Source organism: Schistocerca piceifrons, chromosome 1, assembly GCF_021461385.2.
Source record: "Schistocerca piceifrons isolate TAMUIC-IGC-003096 chromosome 1, iqSchPice1.1, whole genome shotgun sequence".
Taxonomy (NCBI): Eukaryota; Metazoa; Arthropoda; class Insecta; order Orthoptera; family Acrididae; genus Schistocerca; species Schistocerca piceifrons.
In genome coordinates, this window is record NC_060138.1 from 881,707,482 (window position 1) to 881,726,028 (window position 18,547).

At 43.6% G+C, this 18,547-nt stretch overlaps 1 protein-coding gene and 1 non-coding gene across 2 annotated transcripts in view; both read right to left on the minus strand.

Annotated features, from left to right (window-relative positions):
* The window catches only part of LOC124792633, a 367,209-nt gene that overhangs the window by 248,213 nt on the left and 100,449 nt on the right, over positions 1–18,547 (minus strand). The gene's annotated exons all lie outside the window — the stretch shown is intronic.
* Positions 11,413–11,519, minus strand: LOC124721682. Its single transcript, XR_007006374.1, has one exon. It is a non-coding gene; the product is annotated as a U6 spliceosomal RNA (small nuclear RNA).

The following is an 18,547-nucleotide window of genomic DNA, read 5'->3' on the forward strand; positions in this document are numbered from 1 at the left end:
CACGCAAATTGACAACTGACTGCTGTATGTTGATTTTACAGCCTTCAACTTTCAATACGCGCAGCAGTCCTGCGTCCATGTGCTTAGGCCCTACCTGCAAATGGATTTCGAGACGAAACGCCCAAGCAGATTTGTCCACAATTTGATTGGAAAAACGTACATAATAAAATATCAGAGACGACTTCTAATATCAAATCGCTGCCCGATATTTTTTTAATTTCTGTTTTGAGTTAATTTCCTTTTCAGGAAGTTATCCTCTCCTGGGCCAACCTCTTCATCTTAAAGTAGCATTTGCAGTCAGTGTCCATTATTTGTTGTATATGTTTCGATCTCTGTCTTCGCCTACAGTTTGTGTTCGCTACAGCTGCCTCTGATACTATAGAAGTTAGTGGCTCACGTCTTAACACAAGTTCTGTCATTCAACCCCTTTTTGTAATCAGTGTTTCCCACACATTCTTTTCGTCGCCGATTCTGTGAAAAACCTCGTATCTTATCTTGTCAATACACTTGATTTTCAGGAACCTAACAGGAAAGCTCAAACATTTTTGTTGTCCTCTTTTCCGGTTTTTTCACAGTAAGTGAATCGCTATCACTCACTGCTGTGCTCATAAAGTTCTTCCTCAAGTCAAGGTCTACGTTTGATACCAGTACACTTCCTTTTGCGAGAAATGCCCTCTTTGCCTGTACCAATCTGCTTCTTACATACTCCTTGCTTGGTACGTCAAGCGTTAATTTGCTTCTAAAGTAAGAGAATTACTTCACTTCGTCTACTGCTTGGCCTCCAGTTTTGGTGTAAGTTTTTCCTCTAACCCCATTACTACTACACCTTATTAATTTATTCTTTCTTTCGATTACTCTCAATCCATATTCTGCGCCCACTGAACATTTCAATTCACTATTCCTCACACTTACTGAGGATAGCAATGTCAACTGCGAATTTTATTTTGATACAGTTTCGCACTGAATTTTGATCCCACTTCTTAACCTTTATTTTGTTCCCGCGGTTGCCGAGCGTTTCTAGGCGGTTAAGTCTGGAACCGTGCGACCGCTACGGTCACAGGTTCGAATCCTGCGTCGGGCATGGATGTGTGTGATGTCCTTAGGTTAGTTAGGTTTAATTAGTTCTAAGTTCTAGGGGACTGATGACCTCAGAAGTTAAGTCCCATTGTGCTCAGAGCCATTTGAACCATTTTGAACCATCTCCTGAACTATGTGCTATGTGCCGTACATTTGTAGGTAAATGCGGCGTCATGCGTGGATACTGTATGCGAAGTTTATTGCGAATAGAATTAGTAGCAAGGAAGTTTTTCACCCATCTGATTGTTTATGACATCATATCTCCTGAATTACGTGTCCTACAATGATATAATTTTGCAGTTACATTCAATGCTGTATGTGCATAGTGTCTGCAAAATGTATCGCGTATGCAGTTAGTGATAAAGAAGTAATATATTATAACGTCATGTCCGGTGCGGTACTTTTACTGTATGAACAGCGGAAAAGTAGTAAGCGGTGAACTTTTTTCCTTTCATCATTTGGTAAGGGTTGCCAAGGAGAAAAAAATTTCATGAAAATTTGAAGTTATGTTTAAAATTTGTTGCAATTCGCCAAGTACTCTCATTCTCAAATACTGGGTAAATAAAGTCTGGGAATTCACGTGTCGCTAGCTACGCTTCGTCCGCATCTCATGGTCGTGCGGTAGCGTTCTCGCTTCCCGCGCCCGGTTCCCGGGTTCGATTCCCGGCGGGGTCAGGGATTTTCTCTGCCTCGTGATGACTGGGTGTTGTGTGATGTCCTTAGGTTAGTTAGGTTTAAGTAGTTCTAAGTTCTAGGGGACTGATGATCGTAGATGTTAAGTCCCATTGTGCTCAGAGCCATTTGAACCATTTTTGAAGCTACGCTTCTTTTTCACCCCAACCACACCTCCTTCAAAGATGGCTGGTTCCTACCCACACAGCTTCTTTTGACTGACAGTGAGGTTTAAGTGTACCCAATTTCGTTAAAATCGGTCAAGTGGTTTAGGAGGAGATATGGAACATACATTCATACACACATACATACGTACATGCATTTTTATGTGTATTGATTCTTTTTAGCAACTTGAATGTGCTAACTGATAGGATAGCATTTATCTGCTCTTGTTATCTTAGGGATTATATCCATGACATTATAACGATAGTCTGATTATATGTCTCCAGTTTCATAGATTGTACACACTAATTTGAATAATCGTTTGCTTGCCACTTGGCACAATGATTTTAGAAATTGTGAGGGAATGTTATCTACCGCGTCTGTCTTGTTTGTACTGAAATCTTCCTACGCTCTGTCAGTATTCTCGAGTAAAGTTAGATTGCAGATATCGGTTGGGCTCAACTATGTCTATCGCTACATCGCCAGCCACTTATTTTAAAACCGAGAACGTTATCACGTGTCTAACAAGGACACTACCAGTAAACAAGCAGCGAGCCCGCAATACAGGACATGGCTATCTTCATCCTTAGACTGATGTTACGCTGCCGTTCGCGCTTTCCCAGACGCAGTGCTAATTCCGTGGGATGTTGCTACGGATGTACTAGCCAGAGTAGCAAGGGCAGAACTGCGCACGCGCGGCCGTCGTAATTGGCGGTCGCGGCGCGGTGTGGCCGCCTGCGCGGCAATCTGGGCGAGTGATCCGCTTAACCGCAGGCAAGGACAGCAATTGCGGCGCCTCGCCTCGCCTTGCCGCGGCGCTCTACGGCTTCGCGACAATAAACCGGCCGCAGCCGCAGCCGATTAGAGGGGCCGCAAGTGCGAAACCGCGCGGGCCCAGCCCACCGCAACTGCCGCAAAATATATCATAGCGTGAGAAGAGCCGGCCCCCGTCTGCTGTCGCCGCTTAACGTTCGAGGAACAGAGAAACGACAGTTGTCGGTAGGCGATGTGTTAATCACTACCTAACAATTGAAAGCAATGGGGAACTACAGCCGTAATTTTTCCCGAGGGCATGCAGCTTTAGTCACAGTTGCAAAATACTAACGCGAATTCTTTACAGACAAATGGAAATACTGGTAGAAGCCGACCTCGGGGAAGATCAGTTTGGATTCCGCAGAAATGTTGGAACACGTGAGGCAATACTGACCCTACGACTTACCTTAGATGCTAGATTAAGGAAAGGCAAACCTACGTTTCTAGCATTTGTAGACTTATAGAAAGCTTTTGACAATGTTGATTGGAATACTCTCTTTCAAATTCCGAAGGTGGCAGGGGTAAAATACAGGGAGCGAAAGGCTATTTACAATTTGTACAGAAACCAGATGGTAGTTATAAGAGTCGAGGGGCATGAAGGGGAAGCAGTGGTTGGGAAGGGAGTGAGACAGGGTTGTAGCCTCTCCCCGATGCTATTCAATCTGTATATTGAGCAAGCTGTAAAGGAAACAAAAGAAAAATTCGGAGTAGGTATTAAAATCCATCGAGAAGAAATAAAAACATTGAGGTTCGCCGATGACATTGTAATTCTGTCAGAGACAGCAAAGGACTTGGAAGAGCAGTTGAACGGAATGGACAGTGTCTTGAAAGGAGGGTATAAGATGAACATCAACAAAAGCAAAACGAGGATAATGGAATGTAGTCGAATTACGTCGGGTGATGCTGAGGGAATTAGATTAGGAAATGAGACACTTAAAGTAGTAAAGGAGTTTTGCTATTTGGGGAGCAAAATAACTGATGATGGTCGAAGTAGAGAGGATATAAAATGTAGACTGGCAATGGCAAGGAGAGAATTTGTGAGGAAGAGAAATTTGTTTACATCGAGTATAGATTTATGTGACAGGAAGTCGTTTCTGAAAGTATTTGTATGGAGTGTAGCCATGTATGGAAGTGAAACATGAACCATAAATAGTTTGGACAAGACGAGAATAGGAGCTTTCGAAATGTGCTGCTACAGAAGAATGCTGAAGATTAGATGGGTAGATCACATAACTAATGAGGAGGTAATGAATAGGATTGGGGAGAAGAGGAGTTTGTGGCAAAACTTGACAAAAAGAAGGGACCGGTTGGTAGGATATGTTTTGAGGCATCAAGGGATCACAAATTTAGCATTGAAGGGCAGCGTGGAGGGTAAAAATAGTAGAGGGAGACCAAGAGATGAATACACTAAGCAGATTCAGAAGGATGTAGGCTGCAGCAGGTACTGGGAGATGAAGAAGCTTACGGAGGGTAGAGCAGCGTGGAGAGCTGTATCAAACCAGTCTCCGGACTGAAGACCACAACAACAACAACAATTGTTGCGTACTCATGAAGAGAAGAAGAAGGAAACGGTCTACTGACACACAGTCAACATGGGTTTAGTAAACATCGTTCCTGTGAAACACAACTAGCTCTTTATTCACATGAAGTGCTGAGTGCTATTGACAAGGAATTTCAGATCGATTCCGTATTCCTGGATTTCCGGAAGGCTTTTGACACTGTACCACACAAGCGGTTTATAGTGAAATTGCGTGCTTATGCAATACCGTCTCAGTTATGTGACTGGATTTGAGTTCCTGTCAGAGAGGTCACAGTTTGTTGTAACTGACGGAAAGTCACCAAGTATAACACAAGTGATTTCTGGCGTTCCCCAAGGTAGTGTTATAGGCCCTTTGCTGTTCCTTATCTATATAAGCGATTTGGGAAACAATCTGAGCAGCCGTCTTCGGTTGTTTGCAGATGATGCTGTCGTTTATCGACTAATAAAGCCATCGGAAATCAAAACAAACTGCAAAACGATTTAGAAAAAAATATATGAATGGTGCGAAAAGTAGCAGTTGTCGCTAAATAACGAAAAGTGTCAGGTCATCCACATGAATGCTAAAAGGAACTCGTTAAACTTCGGTTACACGATAAATCAGTTTAATCTAAAAGTCGTAAATTCAACTAAATACCAAGGTATTACAATTACGAACAACTTAAATTGGAAGGAACACACAGAAAATGTTGTGGGGATGGCTAACCAAAGGCTGCGTTTTATTGGCAGGGCACTTAGAAAATGTGACAGGCCTACTAAGGAGACTGCCTACACTACGCTTGTCCGTCGTCTTTTAGAATACTGCTGTGCGGTGTGAGATCCTTACCAGATACGACTCACGGAGTGCATCGAAAAAGTTCAAAGAAAGGCAGCACGTTTTGTATTATCGCGAAATATGGGAGAGAGTGTCACAGAAATGATACAGGATTTGGGCTGGAAATCATTTTAAAAAAAAGGCGTTTTTCGTTGCGACGTAATCTTTTCACGGAATTCCAATCACCAATTTTCTCCTCCGAATGCGAAAATATTTTGTTGACACCGACCTACATAGGGTGGAACTATCACCACGATAAAATAACGGAAATCAGAGCTCGTACGGAAAGATATAGGTGTTCATTCTTTCCGCGCGGTATACGAGATTGGAATAATAGAGAATTGTGAAGGTGGTTCAATGAACCCTCTGCCAGGCATTTGAATGTGATATGCAGAGTATCCATGTAGATGTAGATGTAGATGAAGACCTCAGTTTACATAACTGTAAGAATGTAACTAGCATAAGCTCCTGATTACTCGGATGTGGATTATTCGCATTGTTGGTTATCCATAGGGTACCTGGGTGATACATGACTCATATTACGGCCATACATCCATCTGCCACCTTGAGAAGATCTGATGCTGCTGCTGAGTCCTGCTGAAAACTGATTTCAAGACTGGAAACCGTCGTCCTATAGAGGTTCCCGTTCCGTAAAAATGGGGAAGGAATCGTGCACCAACGGTGCTGCCCCAAGACTGGCCTGTACCGGTGCCCGTAGTAGACACCAGCGCCAACGATGTATCGCAATCAAAGACCGTCCACTGACACACGCGCCGGCCACACCAAATAAAGTTGTGCTTTCGTACAGGATAATACAGGGTTCCACATCGTGCTAATAGGAAAATCCTTGCCTCTATTAACCAAATTGTCTGCCAACGTAATTTCAATTGACTCCTTAGAACATACCAAAAATCGGACGTACCGACAACTATCGGGGCCCCGACCGATTTTCCCCCTGTCCTTCGTTTAAATAGAGCTCTGCGGTCGCCTATTTTTCTTATTGTAGCCTCGTGCGATGTCGAACATCAACGCACCTCCCCTGCGTGAATATATCGGCCTGTGAAACGCTTACACATCGACAAGAAATTTCGTATATGCCAAAATGTCCCAAATCAACCACGCCGGGGCCTAATAGTTCCCTAATCTTAGAAGGTGGATGGAGCACTTCCTTAATACCTACAACACAAAAAAGCACCAACACAAGAAATTATACGAACAGGACGAAAATCGGTGGATGCGATCGTAGTGCACAGAAAAAAAATACAATTTTAGAAAAATTTGATGACCAACTCAAGAGAAAGAGCTTCAGAAATTGAGCAAGTCAGTAACGTGTTGGTCTACGTCTAATCCTTATGCGAACAGTTATTAGGTTTGGCACAGATTGAGAGAGATGTTGGATTTCCTCCTGAGGAATATTGTCCCAAATTCTTTCCGATCGTTAGATCGTGAAAATCCCGAGGTGGGTGGAGGGCCCTGCCCATAATGCTCCAAACGACCTTAACTGGTGCATCACATCTACCGATTTCCGTCCCTTTCGGATTATTCAATCCAAACTCCCTAGCTCGACGAATCTGCTTGTCAGAGTATCCATTCTCACTCAAAGGACAGGTGTGAAAATTTCTGTGTTACGTTAAACGCATCGGATGCAGTGTGTGTTTTGCGTGTTAGAGTTCTAAGGACACTACTGCGTTTGTACGATGGGTGAAAACTCCTAGCATGCAGATATCGGTCCGTATCTGTCGGCTTTCGATGAACACGGAGCCCTAGAGTACCACAATGTTTCTTAAAACATGACACCCTACAGAGGACACTTCCCATCACTTTTAACCACCATGGAAAACATAAGGCTGGGATTAAACCAGATGAAGTGGTCGAAAAATCGGAGAGAAACACGTCCGTGTGGCCAGACAGAAAACGCGTCCTCAGCGTATTTCCAGAAAACTGATGTCCCCAATGTCCTATCCCACGAAGTCCTCCATTATTCTGCATGATATGGAGTATGGACCACCCTCTGAGGGTGAGCATGGGATCATTACAAAGATAATTGAGATAACTACCCAAGTGAATAATAATTGCATTTGCACTCTGTAACGAACAATCGGAGACCACGTGTCCCTCATACCAAAAATTTTCTGTAAATATCCCTGAAAAACATCTGAAATTTTATTGGTTGAGGTGGATTCACACTATATAGCCGTAAGCAACATTTCCTCCCATTTTAGGTTAAGGTGCTGTTATTGCAATTGGAATGGCATAAAGCCACAGAAATAAAACGTTAATAAATCTACGAGGAGTGAGTGTCTGTCATACTTGGCCACTGAGTAAGCAGGAAACAAGAAAAACAAACGAGATCGAAATGCTTCAGATGTAGAGAAAACTTAATACAGGTTTGTATACCGACCGAGGTGATGCTGGGAGCGAGACTGTTCAAATCCTTTTCCGGCGATCCAGATTTAAGTTCTCTGTGGTTTCTCTAAATCGCTTAAGACAAACGCCGTGATAGTTCCTATGAAAAGGGCATGGCCGAATTCTTCCCTATTGTTCCCTCAATCCGAGTTTGTACTTCGTCTGATGACCTTATGGTTGCCGGGATGTTAAACCTTTACTTTCGTTCCTTCCTTTCTTTATACGATTACACCTGCTACAACTTAGAGTTAACAATGAAGATCTGCTTAAAATATTGTGGTTTCTCTGGTTCCATTATTCATGACTGCTGCTGTCACCTACAAAAAGAGAAAAGTATGCTATTCAGCTGACTTGGTTATGACAGTGGAAGGAAAGATAACAGTTAGTTACGCCTGTACTTCGTTTACGTTTTGTTGTTAACTGTGTATTAATAGAGACAGTGGGAAGATAGATCCGTAAAACTGATTTCAAAGCTGTTTCCTGGCGACTGTGTTGATTGTGCCCTCCAGCGAAGCCATACTGCTTGTTCACAGTCGTCACGACGCCGTCTTACAAGCTGCAGTTCTGCCAGTTCTTGAAAGGCTGCTGTTCTTGGCCCTAAAGTCTCGAGGCCGGAGGATATGGTTGTGGCACGATTTCTTTCTCGTGGCGGTCTTGCAGGAAGTAATGGACATACGGCGAGCCATATAGTCCTTACACTGTGTGAAACAAGTCGTGATTACTATTTCACACTCTTCGAGCAAGCACATGTACTCTCACTTTGACGATGACACGATAGAATCTTGTTGTTAGTAGGTGATCTCCTGTGCCCTCCTGTTACGGACAATCTCTTCCTATTTGCGTCATCGTGCTAAAATTAACCCGGCATGTCAACGCCGACGGAATGGCCGTGGGTATTATGTTGTCATGCTGTGCTACTCGCCGGGAAGGCCACCTTGGAAGTAACATTCCGTTTAATGACATCTTATATACGGCAGCTTATTGGCTATTAATAAAAGCGCACACGTTCGGCAGCTGGCAGATCGAGGGCATGGCATAGCCTGTCAGTTTCTGATACAATCTGACCTGTTACTCAATTCGGACTTTTAACTTACTATTTCTGCGGGGATTTGATGGCAAAGGTGAGCCAGCCAATTTCGTTTCCTCCCTGAGGTGAATGAGCTACAGCGCACCAGACAGAATGCAACTTCCGTCTGCAAGGCTCTGAAAAGTCTACGGCAGGAACAGTAATACACAAATTATTTTGTCTCTGGATCAGAGTAAAAGAAGGAATGGAACAAATTAATCTACAAATAAATAAAAGAAACGAGGACTTGAGCACAAACGCTCTTATAAGCAAAATAGCAGACAAACCCACAGCTGCCCGGATATTCATTTTGCCAAATTTCTATTACAGACGAAAACAAAGAATGAATTGTGTTAGTAGTGAAGTATGGAAAAAATTTCACTTCCATCCATTAGTGAAAACACCTTTGAAATTACGAAACAGCCGTACAAAGAAATACACGTAATGTACGAATGTGTAAGTAAAATGTGCATATTAAGATACACGATTCCGGATGGTTTTTGTATGCTGGGCGCAGCTACGTCACGTCTGTACACCGCGGTTTTGTTAACATTTCTCCGGCACCGCCTCTTCGTAGCTCTATAGACGGCTATCGTTCTCGCCTACGACCGTTAGCGCTTCGCAGTTGAAAGCTGTCAAAAGCGATGCCACGTGTTAGGGGTTTCTTTCAGTTGAATCGACTGCAGGAGTGTCGTAGTAGTAAAGAATAAATGTATTATTGAAACATCATGCATGATGGCGTAGTTTTTCATGCATCTCACTGTTTATGACATCATATCTCCTGCACTGTGATAGATAGATGGTTGCTACCCCCACGGCAGTTGTTGTCTGATAGTAAGGGTTATGTGTACCAAGTTTGGTCGAAATCTGTCTATGGTTTAGGAGGAGAAGTGGAACGTACACATACACAAGCATCCATTTTTATAATATGTATCGATTGCTCGACTTTTGTTTAAAAGATTCTCGGTGACAGAAGTGAACTTTTGCTTGAAGCGTCGGAGAAGATGGACGTTTTCTGTTTTCTTTTAGGATGCAAAAACAAAGGGGCTCATACGCGCCCACATCACAACCACAGAACACGAAGACAAAATAAGTAGTTAAAAGCGATTACACGTTCACGGAAGGAAAGACAGCTAAAAACAGGTACTTGGAGAAAAGTCCATAAAGTACGCCATAGAGAAACAGAGGTCCTGAACTAAAGACTAAATGTCTTTCGCCATATTGACACGATAGGTAACAGTAAGATACGGTCGACAGCCCCCACGTCTTTCGCTAAAACGGCCGACAGCGCAGACGGTAAAAATAAATTGGAACGTAAGTGGTTAAAAAAAGGGGCATTCCGTCACGAAATGGAGAACTGTCTACGGTTGAGGACAATGAGCACAAAGTGGCGGGGGATCACCACTTAACAAATGGCGATGGTTGAAAAAACAGTGCCCAATACGCAACTTAGCTAAAATGATCTCCTCGCGGCGAGAGGAGATCGCCCAAGCTGCTGGGAGAGGTTTAATTTCTCGGAGCTTGTTCCCGTGAAGGGGGAACCAGTGGTGACTGCAAAGTGACGTCACCTACAGACAGACGACAACACAGACATCATCGGAGGGAATGGAAGAACTAGCGGGCCGAGGTACCAGGACTGTAACCTTGGCAGCAGCGTCAGCAGCTTCGTTTCCCGTCAGAAGGACGTGGCCACGAACCCACATAAAAATCACAGTGGCTCCATCAAGAGTGAGTGACATCTTTCCTGGAGCCGTTGTACCAAGCGATGGACGATGTACAGCGCACAGAGGCTGTGAAGGGCACTGAGAGAGTCGGAGCAGAAGACGCAATTGAAAAGCCCGTGTCTCCGGATGTACTGCGTGGCCTGATACAGGACCAACAGCTCTGTTGTAAATACTGAGCAGCGTTTCGAAAGCCGATACCGAAAAACGTCGGTGGCAATAACAAAGGCACACCCGACACCACGGTCAGTCCGAGAGCCATCAGTGTACACAAAGGCACTATCGCGAAGTTCCGTACGAAGATCGTGAAACTTACGGCGATCGAGCGAGGCTGGAGTAGAGTCTTTAGTAAGCGAATGAAGGCCAAGGTGAACAGGGGCCGTTACACGAAGGCAAGGTGGTAAAGGGTTCACACCGATCGGGAAACTGGCAGGTAGCGCGAAATTAAGCTGCTGGAGAGAGAGCCGAAAGCGAACTCTAGGAGTTAACAGAGAAGAGGGACGCGCCCCATACTGGCTTTGATAGGAGTTATCGAAGAAGGAGGCGTAGGACGGGTGGTCAGGCATGGCAGACAAACGGCATGTATATATGCCGAGGAGGAAGTCACGCCGGTATGACAGCGGGAGTTTGGCAGCTTCTGCATGCAGACTCTGAACTGGGCTAGTGGAAAAGGCGCGAGCTGTCAAACGGTTGCCACGATGGTGGAATGTATTGAGACCTTCGTAAGATGGACAGACGTGCAGAAGCATAAACGAAACACCCATAGTCGGGTTTCGAGCGGACAAGGGACTGGTACAAACTGAGGAGGGTGGTCCGATCCGCTCCCCCAGGAAGTACCTCTGGGGACGCGTAGGACATTGAGAGACCGGGCGGCCAGGTAAGACACGTGGGAGAATCAAGAAAGTTTCCTATCGAGCATGAGCCCTCGGAATTTCGTGGTTTGAAAGAAAGGTAGAGCAACAGGCCCAAATCGTAAAGACGGTGGAAGAAAGCATTTGCGCTTCCAGAAATTCATACAAACGGTTTTGCCAGAGGAAAAGTGAAAGCTTTTGTCGACGCTCCATGAGTAATGACGATCGAGACATCGCTGAAGACGCTGCTCAATGAGACGTCAGTGGAGAACTGCAATAGAAGGAAGAGGGGAAAAAAAGTGGAACGCTTCACGGTTTCGCGTATCATCCTCGTGCAGGGGCCATGCTTCTCTACTCTGTATCGCTCCAATTTTACTATATGTACCGCCGAAGCGAGTACTGGTGAAGACAGATGTTTAGAGTTTTACGACACGTCGATGACGTCATTACACACGGGGGACACGATCAGCCTACGCAAGCATGCGGAAAATAATTGCCAATGCCCTTTCTTACACAAGCATCCCAGAATTCCCTGAAATGATTTTTGAAGGTCATGAAACACTTCCATTTGGTTGGCCAGTCGGGACTATGAACTTCGGTCCTCCGACATATGAGTCCATTTTCTCTATCGGCGCGTCGATCCGATCGGCAGAGGTTCGCCGCGCGGAGTGGCGGCACGGTTAGAGGCGCCATGTCACTGACTGCGCAGCCCCTCCCGCCGGAGGTTCGAGTCCTCCCTCGGGCATGGGTGTGTGTGTTGTTCTTAGCATATGTTTAAGTTAGTTTAAGTAGTGTGTAAGTCTAGGGACCAATGACCTCTGCAGTTTGGTCTCTTAAGAACTCACACACATTTGAACATTTTTTGGTAGAGGTTCGAGGATGACCGCCATTGGCTTTATAAGTATATCTGTCGAATGATGCTGTCGTGATTTTAAATATAGTGGGCCTAACTGTAGTTGGTAGACGATGTCACGAATTCACCATGAAGAGTGCCAGATTATCACGAGCAGAAGTGTGGGATAAAGGAACGAACGGGTACTCTCCGCATACGGATCACTGCGGGCTGAGGTAGCGGGAAGAGGTACCCTCATTACTACATCAATTAAATTTAGATGTTTGGAATATGCTGTAGGTACTTGGAGGAACACAGACATATTAAAAAGATAAATACACCTTACTAATGTTCCCAACAACATTTATTTTATAATTCGTTATGAATCGGCTTTCGACACAAGGGTGAATAATGGATAAGTATTTGATCATTAAGGATTGTTAAAGTATTAGCAGCCAGCTCATATTTTTCTCACCAAAGATATTGTAATATGCTTGTTGTAAATAGTATAACTGCTTGTCACCCACATTCCATTGATACTTCTTCGTACCTCTGCCCCCCCCCCCTCCCTTTTTTGCCTGTTCATCGCACACACCAGTTATTTTGTCCATATAACATAATAATTTGTTTCAGTGCTCACTTGTGTACCGTTTCTGGCCTGTACATACTTATACTTTCAATCTTTGAGTATAAAGTAATATAAGATTTATTTCTTCATAGCTTCTTTGTGAATTTTATTATGCTTGTGTTTTGTACAGATAACATTGAAAACATCACATATCTTCGGGAAAACAATCTTCATATAGCTACATATAAACTATAGCTAGTATTGTGTGGACTCCCTGTTGAGTCTTAAGTTGTCGGAGAACGGCCTAGTGAAACGAAAGCCGGTTCATAACGAACTCAAAAATAAATGTTATTGTGGAACGTCAACACAGTGTACTTAAGTTTTCAACAAATTTTATATTTTTGATTTTTCCCCACTTGTAACGTCCAGGGCGAATTTGCAGAAAGCTCTCAGCTGGTTTACACAGTTATTATTGACATCATTATCAGTCATGTGGAGAGCAGAAGTTATTCTTATAACTGAGCCCCAAGAGATCAAGGCATTAGTGACTGGAACGTTGAGATTCCTTTATATAAGAAAACCGTCGTAAATTACTTCGTGTACGTGTTACACTATTTTTGTACTAGGAGCCACAAACTATTAAGCATCGAAGTATTACAAGAAACTCAGAGTGAACCTTTCACTCTACAGCCGTGGGTGCGCTGCTTTGAAACTTCGCCGGCCGGAGTGGCCGAGCGGTTCTAGGCGCTGCAGTCTGGAACCGTGCGACCGCTACGGTCGCAGGTTCGAATCCTGTCTCGGGCATGGATGTGTGTGAAGTCCTTAGGTTAGTTAGGTTCAAGTAGTTCTAAGTTCTAGGGGACTGATGACCTCAGAAGTTAAGTCCCATAGCGCTCAGAGCCATTTGAACCATTTAAAACTTCCTGGCAGACTGCAACTGAGTGTTGGAACAGTACTCCAATCCGATACCACGCTTTTAGCAGACAGTGCCCTTACCAAGTGAGCTATCTGGGCACCACCCACTCTTACAGCTTTTCTTACGTATGCAAGGTGGAGAGAAGTACTGACGGAAATAAAGCTGAGCCGCTGGATAGCTCACTCGGTAAGGGCACTGTTTGCTAAAAGCAAGGTATCAGATTTGAACGTCTGCAGCTCGCGATCTCGCGATCGCGTTCTCGCTTCCCGAGCACGGGGTCCTGGGTTCGATTCCCAGCGGGGGTCAGGATTTTCACCTGCCTCGAGATGACTGGGTGTTTGTGTTGTCATCATCATTCATGAAAGTGGCGACATTGGCCTGAGAAAAGGTTGGGCATTTGTAAGGGCGCTGATAACAGCGCAGTTGAGCGCCCCACAAACCAAACATCATAATCATCATGGGATTTGAACGCCGGCCCGACACACAGTTTTACTCTGCCTGGAAATTTCATTACAAGAAGCAACGCGACAGCTGATATGCTACTGTCTAATCGAAAGTTCTAGTAGTGTAATGGAGCACATTCTATATATAGCAGTAGTCGTAAAAGATGCCTATAGACTTGGGCTAGCTATTAAGTCGACGATAGGGCCATTAGAGACGGAACATTAGCTCAATAGGTCAAGGCATATTGGTGGAACTCAGCCGTCATATCCTTGATGGAAATGTCCCGCCATTCGTCTCAGGTGATCTATGGGAACTCAAGGCAAACTAAAGACCTGATGACCACAATTGAATTGTAGCGCCATCACTCCAGGAAACCTGCCCATTGTTTCAAACACCGCGCTTTTTCGTAAGGTCACGGTGTTCGCGTTGGTAACACCAGAGCTAACACTTTCTACAGGCCAGCACATACTTGAGCAATCTATTATTGTAACTTAAACTCTTCCTTCTCTTAATACGTGTCTGCGTAACGCGATGTAGGATAGTGGGTCCACCTTGATTCAAACATCTTTTTTGTTCTTAATTTCCCAAACTAGTTTCGGCGAAATACTGTGATCATCAGTAGGTGTTTTTTTATAAAAGATGGGAATGAAAGTCGTTACGAAAAACGTTTTTATACGTGGTACTGTTGGTTCAAGATACATTTGTGAATAATCTTATAGTACCTCTTTATTTTATAGACACTGGTTATTTCTACGTTTGTTGTAGTTTGTCGGTGTGCACCATATCATCTGAAGCGACACGAGTTGCTGTCGTTAGCAAATATGAATACAGAACTTCAGATACGTCTGTGTTATGAAAATGGAATCTGCAGCTGTACTGCGAGGCAGTTTCGGGGAGCACTAGACTGTGACGTATTCTATTGTGTGCTAATTTTAGTTGGTCGATTTTCAGAGCAAATAAAGTTGATTGAATAACGTGAGCACACAACAGAATCCTTTATAATCTAGTGTCAACAAAAATTCTCACACTATACAGCCGCAGATTTCATTTCCATAACACAGACGATTTTAAGTTCATATCTTTATATTTATTAATGATAGCTACTCAGGTCGCTTCACATGACATGCCGTATACCGAAAAAACATAATAATCGTAGATATATGCAGTGGTTATAAAGTACAAGGTGTTATCAGATTATGTATATCTTCAGACCCGTTGTCATTGAAGGTACAATCTTCTGGGTTGTTAGGCCACGTCATATTTCTTCTATACGATCGGCGTTTAGACCCTTTTGCTGGGATCTTCTTCAGGATCTTATTGTGTCCAAGGCTGATTGAACGTTGAGACTAGCTTCCCGTTCTCTAATAAAGAGGGAGTTTTCTCGCGCTTATGCTGAAGGAATAGGGTAATTTGGTAAAATTCCTGTGGTCACCTATGATGGGTCATCGTCATTGGGTATTAAGTGAAGTATTCCCGCACTAATGCTAAAGAATTGGGATTATTGACTAAAATTCTTGAGGCTATCATCGTCGCTGGACAGAAAGAGATCTTTTCCGCACTTATGATGGTGAATGGGTATTGGTTAAAATTCTTCCTGCTGCTATTGGTGGAACACCGTCTTTGGAGAGAAGCGAAACAGGCAAAGCATGAGATATTTATCAAAAATACTATTCGCAGGAGAGCTTCTGTGAAGTTTAAAAGTTAGGAGAAGAGGTACTGGCCGAATTAAAGCTGTAAGGACGGGGCGTGAGTCGTGCTTGGGTAGCTCAGTTGGTAGATCGTTTGCCCGCGAAAGGCAGTGGTCCCGAGTTCGAGTCTCGGTCCGGCACACAGTTTTAATCTGCCAGGAAGTTTCATATTAGCGCACACTCCGCTGTAGAGTGAAAATTTCATTCTAAAAATATCATTGTTCGCAGAGGTGTCTTCCTGGACATTATTTTTATTGCTCGCGCACCGCAGCCTCGATGGCGAGGAGCCACGAAGCCGGAAGCCAGTAGCCCTCCTCTATATTAACGTTACATACGTTCCTAGAAATTTCAATCGCTCCTCGGACTTTTCTTCTATAAATGATGATTTCCTTAGGCAGCACACGTACGTTACTGAAATCAGCCTCCAAGTCACAGTTTTCGTGATGTTCCGCTACCGCACATAGCACACATCGTTTTAGCCGCGTGTGGCGTTCATGTTACTTAGTACATTATTTAACATTCCGTCCCATTTCGCCACTATATACCTTGTGCAGCCACACGTCACGACACGAAGTCAGAATACCATTTTCTCATAGAAATCTGCCTTTATGCGTTTCTGGCTTCGTGGCTCCAGTCCATCAAGAAAGTGAATTCGTAGCCGCGGTGTGCAAGCCACCTCTGCGGACAATATTTTTGATAAACGTTCCCCTTCTCTTTCTCTGATCGTTTCTCTTCCATCCCAGGACGGTGGCCCACCAGTGACATCAGAAATAGTATTAACCAATGCCTCTTCTCCAGCATAAATGCTGGAAGAATCCCTTTCTGTACAGTGAAGACGGCTCACCAATGGTAGCCACAAGAGATTTAACCAGTAACTCCACCTCTTCAGCATTACTGCGTGAATAATTCACTTACTATCCAATGACGACGGCTCATCAATTGTAGCCACAGCAATTTTACACAATAACCCCACGTCTCCAGCTTAAGCGCGGGAAAAATCCCGCTTTATGAGTGAAAGGGACAGTAATCTCTGACTGTGATAAGCCAACCGTGGACACCATAACATCCTGAGGAAGATCCCAGCAGCCGGCCGCTGTGACCGAGCGGTTCTAGGTGCTTCAATCTAGAACCGCGCGACCGCTACGGTCGCAGGTTCGAATCCTGCCTCGGGCATGGATGTGTGTGATGTCCGTAGGTTGGTTAGGTTTAAGTTGTTATAAGTTCTAGGTGGCTGATGACCTCAGATGTTAAGTCCCATTGTGCTCAGAGCCATTTGAACCATTTGAATATCCCAGCAGATGGGCCGAAACGTCGATCGTATAGAAGAAATACGACGCGGCTTAGCAACAGAGTAGCTTTTACTATAAGTTTATTCTGTAAGTAGGCTGTTTATATTTTCTTATTGGCAAAGTTATGTAGCGCTCTATGTGAAAATGAAATCACTGGCTGTGCTGTGTGCAGTCTGTGGCTGCTTTACATTGTTGTAATACTCGCCATTGTAGTGTTGGGCAGCGGCAGCTGGATGTGAACAGCGCGTAGCGTTGCGCAGTTGGAGGTGAGCCGCCAGCAGTGGTGGATGTGGGGAGAGAGATGGCGGAGTTTTGTAACTTGTCATGAACTGCTATATTTATATATGATGATATCAAGGTAAATACATTGTTTGTTCTCTGTTAATATCTTTCATTTGCTAACTATCCCTATCAGTGAAATATTTTTATGTGAGGCTGTCACTGTAGCGGTAAATATTTCCGTAAGAAAGTTAAGTGACCACCTGCACGTAATGCGTCGCGGGCACCCAGCTGTGTCAGACGCCTGGAGAAAAAGCCATTATTGCGAGCCCTTTTCAGCGGCACAGGTAGAAAAAAAAAAGGGGACGTGGGACGTGTCAAACACCTGGAGAACAAGCCATTAGGGTGTGCCTTTCATCGCTAATGCGACACCCTCGTTACTTGAAAACATATGATTACTCGCACTTTGTGCTAATTACTGAAATGCTTATGAATTGATGGGAAATATTCGTACATCTGCACACCTGATTACGACAAGCGTCTTTCTACGAGAGTTGAGAGAATTTCTACTAACTTATGAAATGTCACATGACTATTGAATGATATTTTTATGCTTTGGTTTGCGTAACTGCTTATTTCATTTGATACCTGTTTTTCAGCTGTGTTGCAGCATTGCTTTTATAAAATGAAATGCATTTGCTAATGTGAACACTTTCTGTCAACAGATCTATTAAATAATTATTTTATGATCCACATTCTTTAAAAAAAAGGAGCACTTGGAAAGGAAAGAACAATAAGAAGGAACTAATAACAGTAACACATAATTTTCTTTTCAAGTACTTGGTAATTTCTTTTGTAGAATAAATTGTGATGCATCACTCTAATGTTAAGATGTGACATAGGTATTAGACATGGCCATTTTAGTGTAATATTTTTTCTGCTTGCGCTATGTCATGTTTAGGTATAAGTTGCTGCTGTTTGCCAGGCATAGTGTTACTGAATTTGACTTTTGCTCATTTATGCTGCTAGCTTTGCCAATTTGCATTTTTTGCATTGCTGTTTATAATAATTGTTTTACGTGCTGCTGCATTGCCTCGTCCCTTAGTTTAGCATCTGAGCTCAGTAGATTTAAGTTAGCTTAAGAGGGGGTAGACTATATGAGAAACTGACTATGGAGAATAGGTAAAAAATGCATTGCGAAGTTATATAAAAAGGATTTGGGCCCAAATGAGTATTGTACAATCAGAAATAATTATTTTGAAAGAAATATGAACAGAATACAGAAAGCATGCTTGGATAAGATTTTTTTGGGGGAAGCAAAGGTTGAAATAAGACGAAAGATCTATAGAATGAAGTTTTGGGTTGGACTGCAGTACCAAATGTTACACTGAAAACGAACCCTGTCCTTTCCTATTGGTGTTATCCCACTATGTGTTTGTGTACCCTTGTGTAGTTGTTTTCTTCCTGTCTCT